General features: G+C 40.4%; 1 protein-coding gene across 4 annotated transcripts in view; it reads right to left on the bottom strand.

Moving 5' to 3' along the window:
* zbtb49 (zinc finger and BTB domain containing 49) overlaps positions 1 to 887 on the bottom strand; it is a 43,291-nt gene extending 42,404 nt beyond the window's left edge. For 2 of the 4 annotated variants that reach the window (XM_048231744.1, XM_048231748.1), the window contains exon 1: positions 802 to 871. The gene's annotated coding sequence lies outside the window, so the exon portion shown is untranslated. Of the gene's footprint in view, positions 1 to 509; positions 751 to 801 lie in introns of those variants that run through there. The other 2 variants (XM_048231747.1, XM_048231746.1) reach the window with 2 other exon arrangements.
* Between the last annotated feature and the right edge of the window lie 11,476 nt (positions 888 to 12,363).

The raw sequence follows: 12,363 nt of genomic DNA, 5'->3' as shown, positions 1-12,363 counted from the left end.
TTTGTTTGGTAACATAAGGCATATTTTCACCAAAATCTGAGAGGTGTCATGTACATGGGTGGCTGAGTTGGCGTGGAATGACCCATTATGGTGCTGTGGGGAGTGCAATTAACAGCTGAGATGGACAGCAAATAGAGATACTATGTCAGGATATCAAAGCGAGCATAGACGCACTTCAGAGTGGATGGATATGCCACACATATAATTCCTTAGGCTACTTAGCCACAACAGTGATATCTGCAAAATTATTTTTATTTCTGAGTTTTCTTTCTTCAGACATTAACGTGTTGATAAAAGCAATTGCATGCCACCGGACAGAAATGTTTTTCTGTGAAGTCCCTATACTGTTTCTGTTAGCTCTGACGCTGACAGCGGTGCTGTGAAAAAGGTGCCCCGGCATGAAAAAGTTATGGGAACCAGTGCAACCAATGTAATACCCATATTCTGGACCTAAGGGTAGGCTACGTTCTTTTGTTTGTTGGGGCGCAAGGTCTCGAACATCGCCTTACCTCGGCCCAGCTCGATGGTGGGTTTGCTGCCAGCACTTAGTCCTAGTCTACGCTGCATTCAAAAAGCAGCTAAATATCCGTTCAGAGTTCATTTCACGTTTGTTATCCTATTCCATGGTGGACTAACGTCACCTTGTCCTTACCTTAGTTGCACTTAGCTTAGTCGCCTAGCTCAAATTCACCTACGTTTTTAACGATTTTGTAAATGGAAACTGAATGATCCGACAGACTCTAGGCCTAGCCTACAAATGAATCATTTTAGGTCACTGACGAAAGTTATAGAATGCCACACCTGTTTCATTTGCAAGTAGTTGTTGTTGATCTTGTTAACTCTTGTTAGTAGTTCTTCTTCTTCTTCTTCTTCTTCTTCTTCCTCTGTCAGGTTTTATGCGGTTTACAAGCAACGTGTATTACCGCCATCTACTGGACTGAGGGAAATCCTATTTGCTAGTGTGTTTCTTTGATAAATGCTACAACAGCACTAGTGATGTTCCCTGATCTAGGCTCACCTAATAAAGTGTCTAAAAAAAGGCTTTCTTAACTGCACTCACTTCCCTCTTCAGCTTTTCTCTTTGTCTGGAAAATCTTAAGCACTGTAAAAGAACATGATCTACATCCTCTCTCACTCCACAATACTCACATTTTCCAGATGGATGTTTGTTTACAACGTATAAGCTATTTAAAGCTATTCTTGTAAACCAAACCTCCTCCTGTCTTTTTGGGTAACTAGGTTTATTATTTGAGATACTTTTTTGTATATTGTATAGTGTCTACCTTTCTTCTATCCCATCCGGCTTGCCATATTCTGTTAACTTTGTGTTTGATGATTACCTTAATTTCTTCCTTCTCTTCTTTAGTTGCCTCTTTTGCCAGCCTGTCTGCTTCCTCGTTACCACCAACTCCTTTATGGGCAGGAACCCACACAAACTGGATTGATGTTCCCTGTTGACTGATTGCAAATATGATATTATTTATTTCATTCAATAAATCCTGTCGGCATGATGATTTTAAGCAATAAGCCCCGAGAGGCCGTAGGTTACCTATGGACTTGAGTGGCTTATTGCTTTTCTAAAACTGTTACTATAAATACCTGGCAAAGTTTCATACAACTAGAAATATACCGAGTTATTCCTAGATAATCATTTTTTCCACCAAGAAATATTTGTCCTCTATCTGAATGGTTGCCAAGCAACGTCAAGACGCAGCTTTCTTCCTGGTAAGGTAGAACACAAGTGTCAAGTAAGGACCATTTTTTGCCCACAGCATCTGAACCTTCAGCCTTGACATCTAATAAATGGGATTCTCCATTGATTAAGTTAAGTATGTATAAGTATATATACTCTTTTGATCCCGTGAGGGAAATTTGGTCTCTGCATGTATCCCAATCCGTGAATTAGTGAAACACACTCAGCACACAGTGAACACATGGCAGTGTGCTTACTTACTTTGTCGGTGTGTTTTTAACACGTTGTGTACTTGTGTGGAGCTGACTTGATGAGACCATGTCAGGTAGGGCAACAGATGTGTCAAAGCCACTCGCTGGGCCATATCTTGAGGATGGTCTGTTGGACAAATATTCATATTTTAAAATTTTGTGGACAGCTTATTAGCTTTATGTGAAAAAAGAGAACAGAAAAACATACTGTCTTATACGCCCACTTTCTTCATCTGTGCTGAGGAGACCTTTTCCCTTTGAAAACTGCACAAGTTTTTGCCTTGCTTTCTCATAGGTCTCTTAACACACACACAAATAACTGTTACACAAGGGGGGGAAAAAAGAGAAAGAAAAAGTGTGTTGCCTTAAAAAGCTTCTAGACTTACTATATTGGGCCACCCATTTAATTTGAAGTTCATGCCATTCTTCATCTGGTTGTTCTTTAACCTTAGCAGCAGCACTGCACTTGCTTGCCTCATATGGGGGCCAAAACGTGACTCTCTTATCAAGGCTCAGCCAGTCATTAGGCACTATCTCCGTCTCATCACTCTCAACAAAAATTACTAGGGAATACATCTATAAAAATGAACAAACAACATATAATTATTTAAATGATCATGACTATGAGAACATCTTTTGTCCTAAATATTTACAACTAAAAGACTGTTAATGTTAATTTTGTCTTTGTTATCAAAATCAATCAACAGCCTTTGAAACAAATTTGGCAGGAATTATGGAAAATGATGATGAAAGGTCTTTCACAAAGGATATCTGAAGACTTAAAGAATCAATAGGGTATGTGAAAAAAGATGAGTTGTGTAAGAATTTAAGACAGGCAAGGTAAGATCTGACCCTGTCTTTTAAAATATTTTTAACAACATAAACAGTGCCGTTGAGATGGACGTAATTGTCTCCTTTAGTAAGGCTGATCACAGTTCCATTGTTAACGCAACGCTTGTACTGTTTGAATTCATAGGGTAGGGTATCTAGTGGATGAGGTCCATTCCTGTGTTCTTGATAGCAACCATCCTTACACACTTTTGAACTGTATTGTTGACGTTCTTTCTCTGTAAACCTTCTGATGGCCTGCTGAAGAGGCTGGGAGGGGCTCCTGATTGATCTTTTTATCTTATGGAGGAAGTTTTCAAAAGGGAAGCATGAAAAATTATCCAGCGCACCAAACTTTCGCGCGTCATTGGCCAGATGTACTAGGTTATGCATATTGTAAACCGTGTAGTTGCCATAAATTGATTGAAAATGCTGTACAAATGTTTTCAGCAAATTTTCAGCTAGATCACAGTATTGACTGCACAGAGTGGGGCTGCATAATATTCGCAGTGCCACATGCAGGATCATGAAATTATTGTAGTGTTGATGTGGCAGATGTTTTGCAGCCACAGGGCCAGTGTACAGTAAGAATGTCCGAAATTCAGTGGCCTTCCACCGCTCAACTTCGTTGAGAGAGCGCCCTTTCCGGGCGAACTCCCTTGGTAGTGCCACTGCAAAGGACATTATTGCTGCCGAAATCCGGCCTATCTGCTGTGTGCCCATGCGTGTTGGAAGTGGCCCCTTCATCCAAAAGCCAATTAGTTTTCGCATAACTCCCAAGCAAATCAAATGCATATAGTCCAATGGGAACTGGGACACTAGGCCAACTCCAGCATCGGCCAAGATGCACGGCCCTTTGTGGTGGACTTCATCTTCATGCTCAGCAAAAGATGCATCCGTTCGTAGGGGTGCATGAAGCTCTGGGAAGGTCATGCGGTTCCTATCCCAGGTCCCCTCCTCCGTGCACTTTTCACAGCCGTGGTAGGCATTGTGTGCTTTCACATTTTTAATAAACGATCTTGCTGCAGCATCACAAACAAATTTAGATATTTCAATATTAAACAATCTGGCCCCTACCCTCAAACCTTCTGATTTTAATTTCTCGTATTCATTTACAAATTCCTGCAAAACAAATTTGGATCTGTCGGCTTATGTTCACCTTGAAACAGAGCCATCACAAAAGGAGTACTGGTTTTGGCTTCCTCTATTAGACCTAAAATTGGCCAAAATTGCTTATTGCTGCTTTTAAATAGTGGCAGCCCATCAATGTTAATTTGTAAAGAAATTTGGTCAGGGAGTGCGCTTATATTTAATTATAATTTTCCAATATATTTGTTATGCCCCTCTCTATGCCAAAGTAGTGCATGCTTCCACCAGCAATATGTGCTATTTCATATGAAGGTGGAGTGCCCAAAAGGGTTCGGGCATCCTTTGGGAGTTGGGGGTGGTACCAAGAATGCCCAGGAGCATGTTTATATGGCTCAGTGGCGTTTGGGTGGCTATCCCCCACTCCCTAAGTTCATCCAAAAGACATGGTTCAGGTTCAGAATCATCATCATCACTATCATCACCAGGGCTCCGAACCGGTTCAAGGAACGAAAACCAAAAACGAACGGAATTTTACGAGGAGCGGAAACGGAAACGAAAACAAAATGGTCTTCAACTGTTCCGGAACAGAAACGTTATTCTGAAATCCACAAAACCGGTTAATAACGTTTTTTTTCGTTCTCTATATATTTTATAAAATTTCACAAAAGCATATCCTAAGTGTTCTACTTGTTTGATTGTAGACGGACAGCCTAATAATTTGATTTCTGCAGTTTGAAAAAAAAAAACGAATAAATGGACCTTTGGTCCAAATGTGTATATTTTGTCTTGCTGTTGTAATGTAACCCATCCGTCTGCCACTTCGATCTTAGGCCAGCTCGTGAGAATTAGGCTACTGAAACTGATTTGGAAATTGTTTGTAGCCTATGCGTATTAGCCTATTTTGCCTGTCCACGCCTTGTCGCTTTTAAAGTCGGATTTGAAATGTTTGCGCAATTATAGCCTATTCTATGTAGAAGAGTTAAACGGGAAATTTGAGATAGGCCTTGTCAGCAACAGACAGGTTCGTTTATAAACAGGGTTGGAATTATAGCGCAAGCCTTTGAAGATCTCCATATGGATAAAACTTAAAGCTACAACCAGGTAAGGAGTTTAGCACGTATCCAGAAATATTTTTGATAAGAAATTATTTATAGGCATAGGTTAGGCCTACAGTAAGTCTGTAGGCTATGGGATGGATAGCCCATCTGAATGTTTTTGGATGCCTTCTGTTATTTATTATTTTGGGCATAGCTACGGTATATTCTAAATCAAGGGGGAAATAATGAGTACGTCTATTCTAAGGTAAAGTCCACAAAATTAGACTTGATAGGCCCGCCAAACACTGCCGGAACTTTAAGAACTAACGATATTTTTGTGTTCAACCGTTCAGGACCGATATGTTGGTGGCGGAACGCATGCAAGAACGAAAACGTTAAACATAGGCCTACCTGAACCGTTCGGAACGGAACGTTTGAAAAATAATTTCGTTTTCAAGCCCTGATCATCACTGTAATAAATGTAATCATCAAAATCAATAGATTGGCTTGTTGCCAATGCCGACCATCCAGACACATCATCATACTCTTCCGAGTCAGAAATTGGCCAGTCGGACACAGCATCCTCCCACATATCGTTGCTAGGGGCGTCACTAATCTCCACCAAGCCATATTCGTTGTAAACAGTGTCTACATAAGACTCGGAGCACTCGCTCAATAGCTCGCAAGCTCTACGCTTCTGAGTAGATTTTGTCAGACATACTGCTTATACCAATTAGGTCTACTTAGTTAACTAATAATAATTCTGTCTAGTTTCTATTTACAAGGCTAGGTGCTATTCTTGTTATCATTTCGTTCTAGCAGTAGGCTAATGTTGTTAGCTGCGAATGAAGTTCACTGAACTTCTAGCGACAATTTGTTCAACTAGATGTACCGCATAGCGGTACAAAATATGACCGCCGCTCAGTCCTGTACAGTCGTTCCGCGAAAATAAATCACACTTCAATTTGTCTCCATATTTTACTCCATCCCCCACTCTTGAAACTTTTGTGTATGCTTGTTTGGCATGCCTGAGTGTGTGTGTGCGGCTGCACAGAAAGTAGCCTACTGGTGCTGAAAAGGTGAATAGATTGTAGAATAGCCAAAGAAGATGTAGCATTGTTATAAAACCTTTAAAATCTCTAAACAATCACAAGTAGGGCAGTTCATCACAGTTCATCCATTGCAACTGGATTGATGAAAGGTCACTTACACCTGTAGGCTACATTGTATTTGGGAAAAGCAAAAGGTATCAGCATAATGTTATTATTTATTTTTATTTTTTTTATGTATTTATAAACAAAAACATCTCTGTCAGTTCCATGCCGTTTTCAACAGCTATCAAAAACAAAGGTCATTTTTGGATGGATGGATTTTTTGTGAATGTTTCTTCTTCTACATAAGATTTTAGTCATCTTTAGTTCATGTAATACTTTATTGTCAATGCACAAATTAAGTAACAGTAGTCTGAAACGTTATTGTTAATGCACAAATTAAGTAACAGTAGCCTAGTCTGAAACGAAATGCTGTTTTACATCTAACCAGTGGTGCAAATAACTGACATGTCCAAATGGGCCTTGATGAAATGCGTCGCTAGACTGTTCATACACATTTTAACGGGCCAAAGTTGAAGAGCTTTTGTCCGTTATTGTTCGTGGCAAATATAGGCTGATTCATGTTCCCTTGCATTGTTTAACTGAGGTCCATGGCTAGTCTGGCTTTCATCAGACCAAGCTCAATCTTTTAAGAAATCAAAAATAAATAGCGGGCAGATCAGGCTGGGTTCACCCAGCCTAGTCCATAGGCACCCGATATTGTTTAATTTTCCGATTGAGATATCCACGCTCTGGCTATTCTAAATGCAAAAATGCATCAGGGAGTTATGACAAAACGGTAACTAACAAACTAGATCCTAATAGAAAGTTGTTAGCTTCCCTACGCTACAGGTAGGATTATAAGGTAGGCCTATTTACAACATAAATTGTCAATAGGCTATGCTGGCGCACAAATAAAATCTCCTTTGAAACCAATGGCTTACGCTTTACAGTATCAAGCGGACTTAAACTGTCATATCGCTGCGAAAAGTTGTAATAACATTCACACAGCCCATGAGTCAAGGAAAGCGTGAATGAAGTAGCCACTTCTAAATGGGACCCACTATACAGTAGCTTAAGGTGTTTTGCTAAAGCAGCCATAATGAAATGAAGGTGTCATTGTTTGATACTTCACACACGCGTTTTTTTAATTTCACAGACTACAACTACCAAGCTGTAATCAAAGCACATCGATTCCCCTCTCACACCCTGCACGCACTTAAAAACAAAAATAAACAGGCGCCTCAGTCTCACGCATGTATAGGCAAAACTGTATCAGACCGGTGTAACGTTGGTAAATCTTCCATTGCACAGAATGATTTTGTAGCACGTGCAATAAATGACAGTCGAAAGATACAAACAGTGCTGCTATACATTTGCTTGGTATAACCGCATTTATAGTTTTCTACAAATGCAATCAATCAAATGCCTCCATCACTCAACCAATGCTAACGGTAACATTACCTAGGTCCTTATTGATATTACAAGATTAACGCATACCTGCAGTAAAACCAAGCATGTCCGATAAACATCCTCAGATTTATTTCGCTTCAAGAAGAAATGGGAATTACACTTCATGTGAACATCGCCCTATCCTTATTAGATGTTCGCCATGTAAATTACAGTCCTTGTAGGAAGCGTCCATTGTTTTTTTCCAACCCACTTTTAACTTCCAACAAAATTACGCCTCACTGCAACGATGCGCCATCTAGTGGACAAACGACTACTTCGCCAATACTGAAAATGCAGCCATGATGATGATGAATATTTATTTTGGCTTTCTTTTTAATCCCACTGAATTTGTAATTATGTATCGGCCGCTCTAATACCGATAGTATGTGGGTGCCTGTGTGTGTGCATGTGTATATGTGTGCACCGCCATTTACAGGCCAATGAGTGTACAGTCACTAAATGTACACATAACCTAATTTTTAGACCCCCATGGATGAAATTCTACGAAACTTGGCATACCCCCAGAGAATGCCAGGTCAATCATACACATAAAATTTGGTGCAGTTCTGAACATCTTAACTGAAGATAGGGGCGATTAAAGCAGAATAATATTGCATTTTCATTTTTACCGGGTGGGGGGTGCAAATCACAAATGAGTGATTATGAGCCAGGTTGATGTGGGCCCTTGAGACCAACATACCATAAAAGATTATTCATCCTCAGTGCCAGTGGTGGTGGTGGAAATGAAATTTTTCCGTAAAAGTCTAGTGGGGCTACATACCCACCAAATTTCATGTACCCCAGTGGTTCGGTGTCCCGGGTATCAATGACCAAAAATTCAGGAGTAGATGACGGGAAAATTCTTGAATTGTGTGCATGTGCGTGTACAAATTTATGTTTATGTGTGGTGTGTGTGTGTGTGTGTATGTGCTTGCTTGTGTGTTTGCCTCATGTGATGTGTGTTTTGTGCATGTGCATGCATGCGTACATATGTCTACTGTGTGAGTATGTGTCATAATGATGATTACTGTAAATGTATGTGTGTGCGTGTGTATCTGTTTATGCACATGTGTGCACATGGAATGGGCTAACATGACCCCTGGAGGCAAACATACGGAAAAAGTTGGTCATCCTAGGCCCTACAGTTCTCAAGATATTCACAGAGAACTGTGTCTGCCCTACCCTCCTTCGGGGGGTCCAGTCCAGCGGGGGGGGGGGGGCTACAGATCAAAACGAAGAATGACGGTTCCATGCTATCCATGTGGGGGTACATGCCCACCAAGTTTTGTGTACCCCGGTCTTTCAGTGTCCCGGGAATCCTTGTTGGTGTACGTCACTAAATGTACACATAAATTATTTTATTGTAAGGCCCCCCATGAACGAAAGTACACAAAACTTGGCATGCATTCGGAGGGTGTCATAATGATCCTACACTTTTAATTTCGTGCAGTTTTGACCTTGTCAGCCAGAGATATTGTGATGAAAACACCTAATTTTCATAACTGTACAATCACAACATGGTACCACTTACATTCCTGACCTGGAACATCCGTGGGATTGGATCTCAGGCAAAGAGGCTGAAAATCTTAAATCATTTGGATAGTTTAAAAGCTGACATATGTCTCCTACAAGAAACTCATCTCTCAGAATTAGACTACACCCAAGATCAAATCAAGACAATTCAATCACATTTTCTCATCTCATTACAATACAAAACAAAGGGGAGTTTGCATTCTGATTAACAAAAGAATCTCATTCATCCATAACGCCACCATCACAGACCCAGAAGGACGTTTTGTCATCATAAACATCTCAATTCACAATACCCCTGTAACAATTGTTAATGTTTATGGCCCTAATACAGACAACCCAGTTTTCTTTCAGAACCTCTTCACCTCCATCTCAACTCTATCGGGCTGTCCCATCATAATTGCAGGCTTGACTTTAATACAGTGTTAGACCCCACATTTGACAGATCTGATCACTCTAAAAGCAAACGAATCTGGCAATCCACAAAAACAATAAAACAGTTCATGAGCCATTCTGGCCTTGGCGATTGTTGGCGGCTTCAGCACCCAGACTCCAAATGCTACTCTTTTTCTCTCCGGTCCACCACTCCCTATTCCCGTATTGATTATTTTCTAACCAGCAACTCTATAATGAAAAATATCTCTGATTCAACTATTCATCCCATAGTCATTAGCTTATCATGCCCCAGTTACAATTAAATGGAACATAACGAACCAACAGCGACCAATTAGCAAATGGCATTTTTAATACATCCCTCTTACAAGACCCAAATTTCATCAGTTTTGTTGGGAGAGTGGGCATTCTTTCTAGAAATGAACGGCTCCCCTGAATCATCTCCTTCCCTTCTGTGGGAAACAGGAAAAAGCAGTACTCAGAGGAAGAATCATCTCATATTCAGTATACAAAAAAAGAAGGAAAAAGAACAGGAAGTAGAACTCAACAATAAAATTAAACAGTTAGAAGAAACCAATGCAAGCAACCCAACTGAAGAAACACAGGCAAAACTTAGGAAACATAAATTCAAACTCAATGAAATACTCAATAAACACACTCAATTTATGATTCACCGTCTAAGGCAGGAAAAAACTTCCACCATAGCAATAAATCAGGTAAATACTTAGCAAATCAAATCCAACGTAACAAAGAAAAAATCAACAATCCGGTCATAAAGAACTCAGCAGGAAGCTAACCAGCTCACCTGAAGAAATAAATCATGTTTTTTACCAGTTTTACAATAAACTATATTCTTCAGAAATAAACCCCAACAAGGAATTCATAGACTCTTTCCTAAACAGCATCGAATTACCACAACTCAATGAGACCGAAATAAAAAACCTAGAATCACCTATAACTCAACAAGAACTGTTTGATGCTCTGAAACAGATGCCCGATAATAAAGCACCAGGTCCGGATGGCTTTCCTGCTGAGTTCTACAAACAATTTTGGACCTTCTTAGCTCCACTTTTCATCAGAATGATTAATGAATCAAAACAGAAAGGACGTCTTCCAAATAGTTCCACCACAGCCTCAATTTCACTGCTCCTCAAGCCCAATAAGGACCCAACATTGCCATCCAGCTACCGACCAATTTCTCTCCTCAATGTGGACAATAAGATAATCGCAAAAATGCTAGCACACAGATTAGCAGAGGTCACCCCATCCATTATCCACCCAGACCAAACAGGCTTCATTAAAGGTAGAATTTCATCCACCAACACCCGCAGACTGTTAAATATAATGTATCCTCTACAAAATTTTCAAGATAATACCATCATAGCAACTCTGGACGCAGAAAAAGCTTTTGATAGGGTGAACTGGAATTTCCTGTTTTCCACATTAGGGAGGTTTGGCTTCGGGGAGTCGTTCATTAACTGGATTAAACTTCTATATACCTCTCCTTCAGCCACAGTAATCACCAATGGACTAACATCACAAAGTTTCACTCTTCACCGGGGAACTAGACAGGGGTGCCCACTCTCCCCCTCACTATTTACAATCTTCATTGAACCCCTAGTAGCTGCCATCCGTCAGAACCCCTCATCAAAGGTGTCCAGACTCCATATATGCATCACAAAATCAGCCTTTATGCTGACGACATTCTTCTCTTTCTTCAAGACCCCACAACATCAGTAGAAGAAACCATCAAACTCATTGACACATTCTCTAAAATTTCTGAATACTCAATCAATTGGAATAAATCTGCAGTTCTCCCATTACATCCCAACAGCTGGGATGTGACAGCCAACTCTTCACCTATCCCACTCTGCACTAACTATATCACTTACTTAGGGATAAAAGTCTCCCCAGGCTGTCAGACTTATTTAGCCTAAATTATTCCCTCTACTCACTTCAATAGATGATGACTTCAACGCTGGAAGAACCTCCCATTATCCATCATGGGCAGAATCTCAGTAATCAAAATGACAATACTGCCCAAAATAAACTATCTATTCTCTATGATTCCAACCCAGCCCACCACCCTCTGGTTTTAAGTCTCTCGATTCATTAATCACTAAATTCTACTGGAAAGATAAGACCCCAAGGATCAAACTCCCGCCACTCTCCAAAACCAAAAGCAATGGGAGGACTAGAGGCCCCACACTTCCAGCACTATGCCCTGGCCAACCAGCTCCACTTTATCCACAAATGGCTACACCCCCCCCCCTCAGACAACACCTGGTTAGACCTAGAACAAACAATCTGTAAAGAAATTAAAATCTCAGTGATCTCCCTTTCTGCAGTCAGTCGGTCAAAAAACATCCATCCTTCAAAAGCCCCAACAATTTCAGCTACTCTGACAGCCTGGTGGAGATTCTACCACATCACTGATTCACCTATAGCACCATCACACCAAGACCCCCATTTGGAATAACCCAGATTTCACAATAAAAAAAACACTTAACTTTCACACATGGATGGGAAAGGGCATCACTCACCTTCAACACATTCTTTCAAGACAATAATCTGGCCTCATTTTCCTGTTTGGTCCAGAAGCACTGCATCTAGAGTAAACACTTCTACAATACCTGTAAAATTAAATCATCTATCCTAGGAAAAAATTAACATCCAGACAGCTAACCTTTGTCATTCCCCACCAATCTCAGAGCTGCTTTAATATGCCCCTCTCCCAAAAAAAAATACCTCCCAATTTACAAAATTATATCTCGCTCAGAAAAAACAATTGGCCTGCCATATCAAAATGGGAATCAGACTTATCACTACTCCCCAGTGCCTAACTTCTGGACCAAAATGTGCAAAAAACATCTACCTCATGACAAAGAATAGTAATCTACAACTACAATACAAGGTTCTTCACAGATTCCAGCACTTCACTGCACATAAATTGGCAAAAATGGGGTTTGGTTCGGATCTTTGCACTCACTGCACAAAAT

Source organism: Alosa alosa, chromosome 21 (assembly GCF_017589495.1).
Source record: "Alosa alosa isolate M-15738 ecotype Scorff River chromosome 21, AALO_Geno_1.1, whole genome shotgun sequence".
In the NCBI taxonomy this organism is placed as follows: Eukaryota; Metazoa; Chordata; class Actinopteri; order Clupeiformes; family Clupeidae; genus Alosa; species Alosa alosa.
The sequence above is the reverse complement of the archived record's forward strand: the minus strand, read 5'-3'. Positions and strand labels throughout refer to the sequence as shown.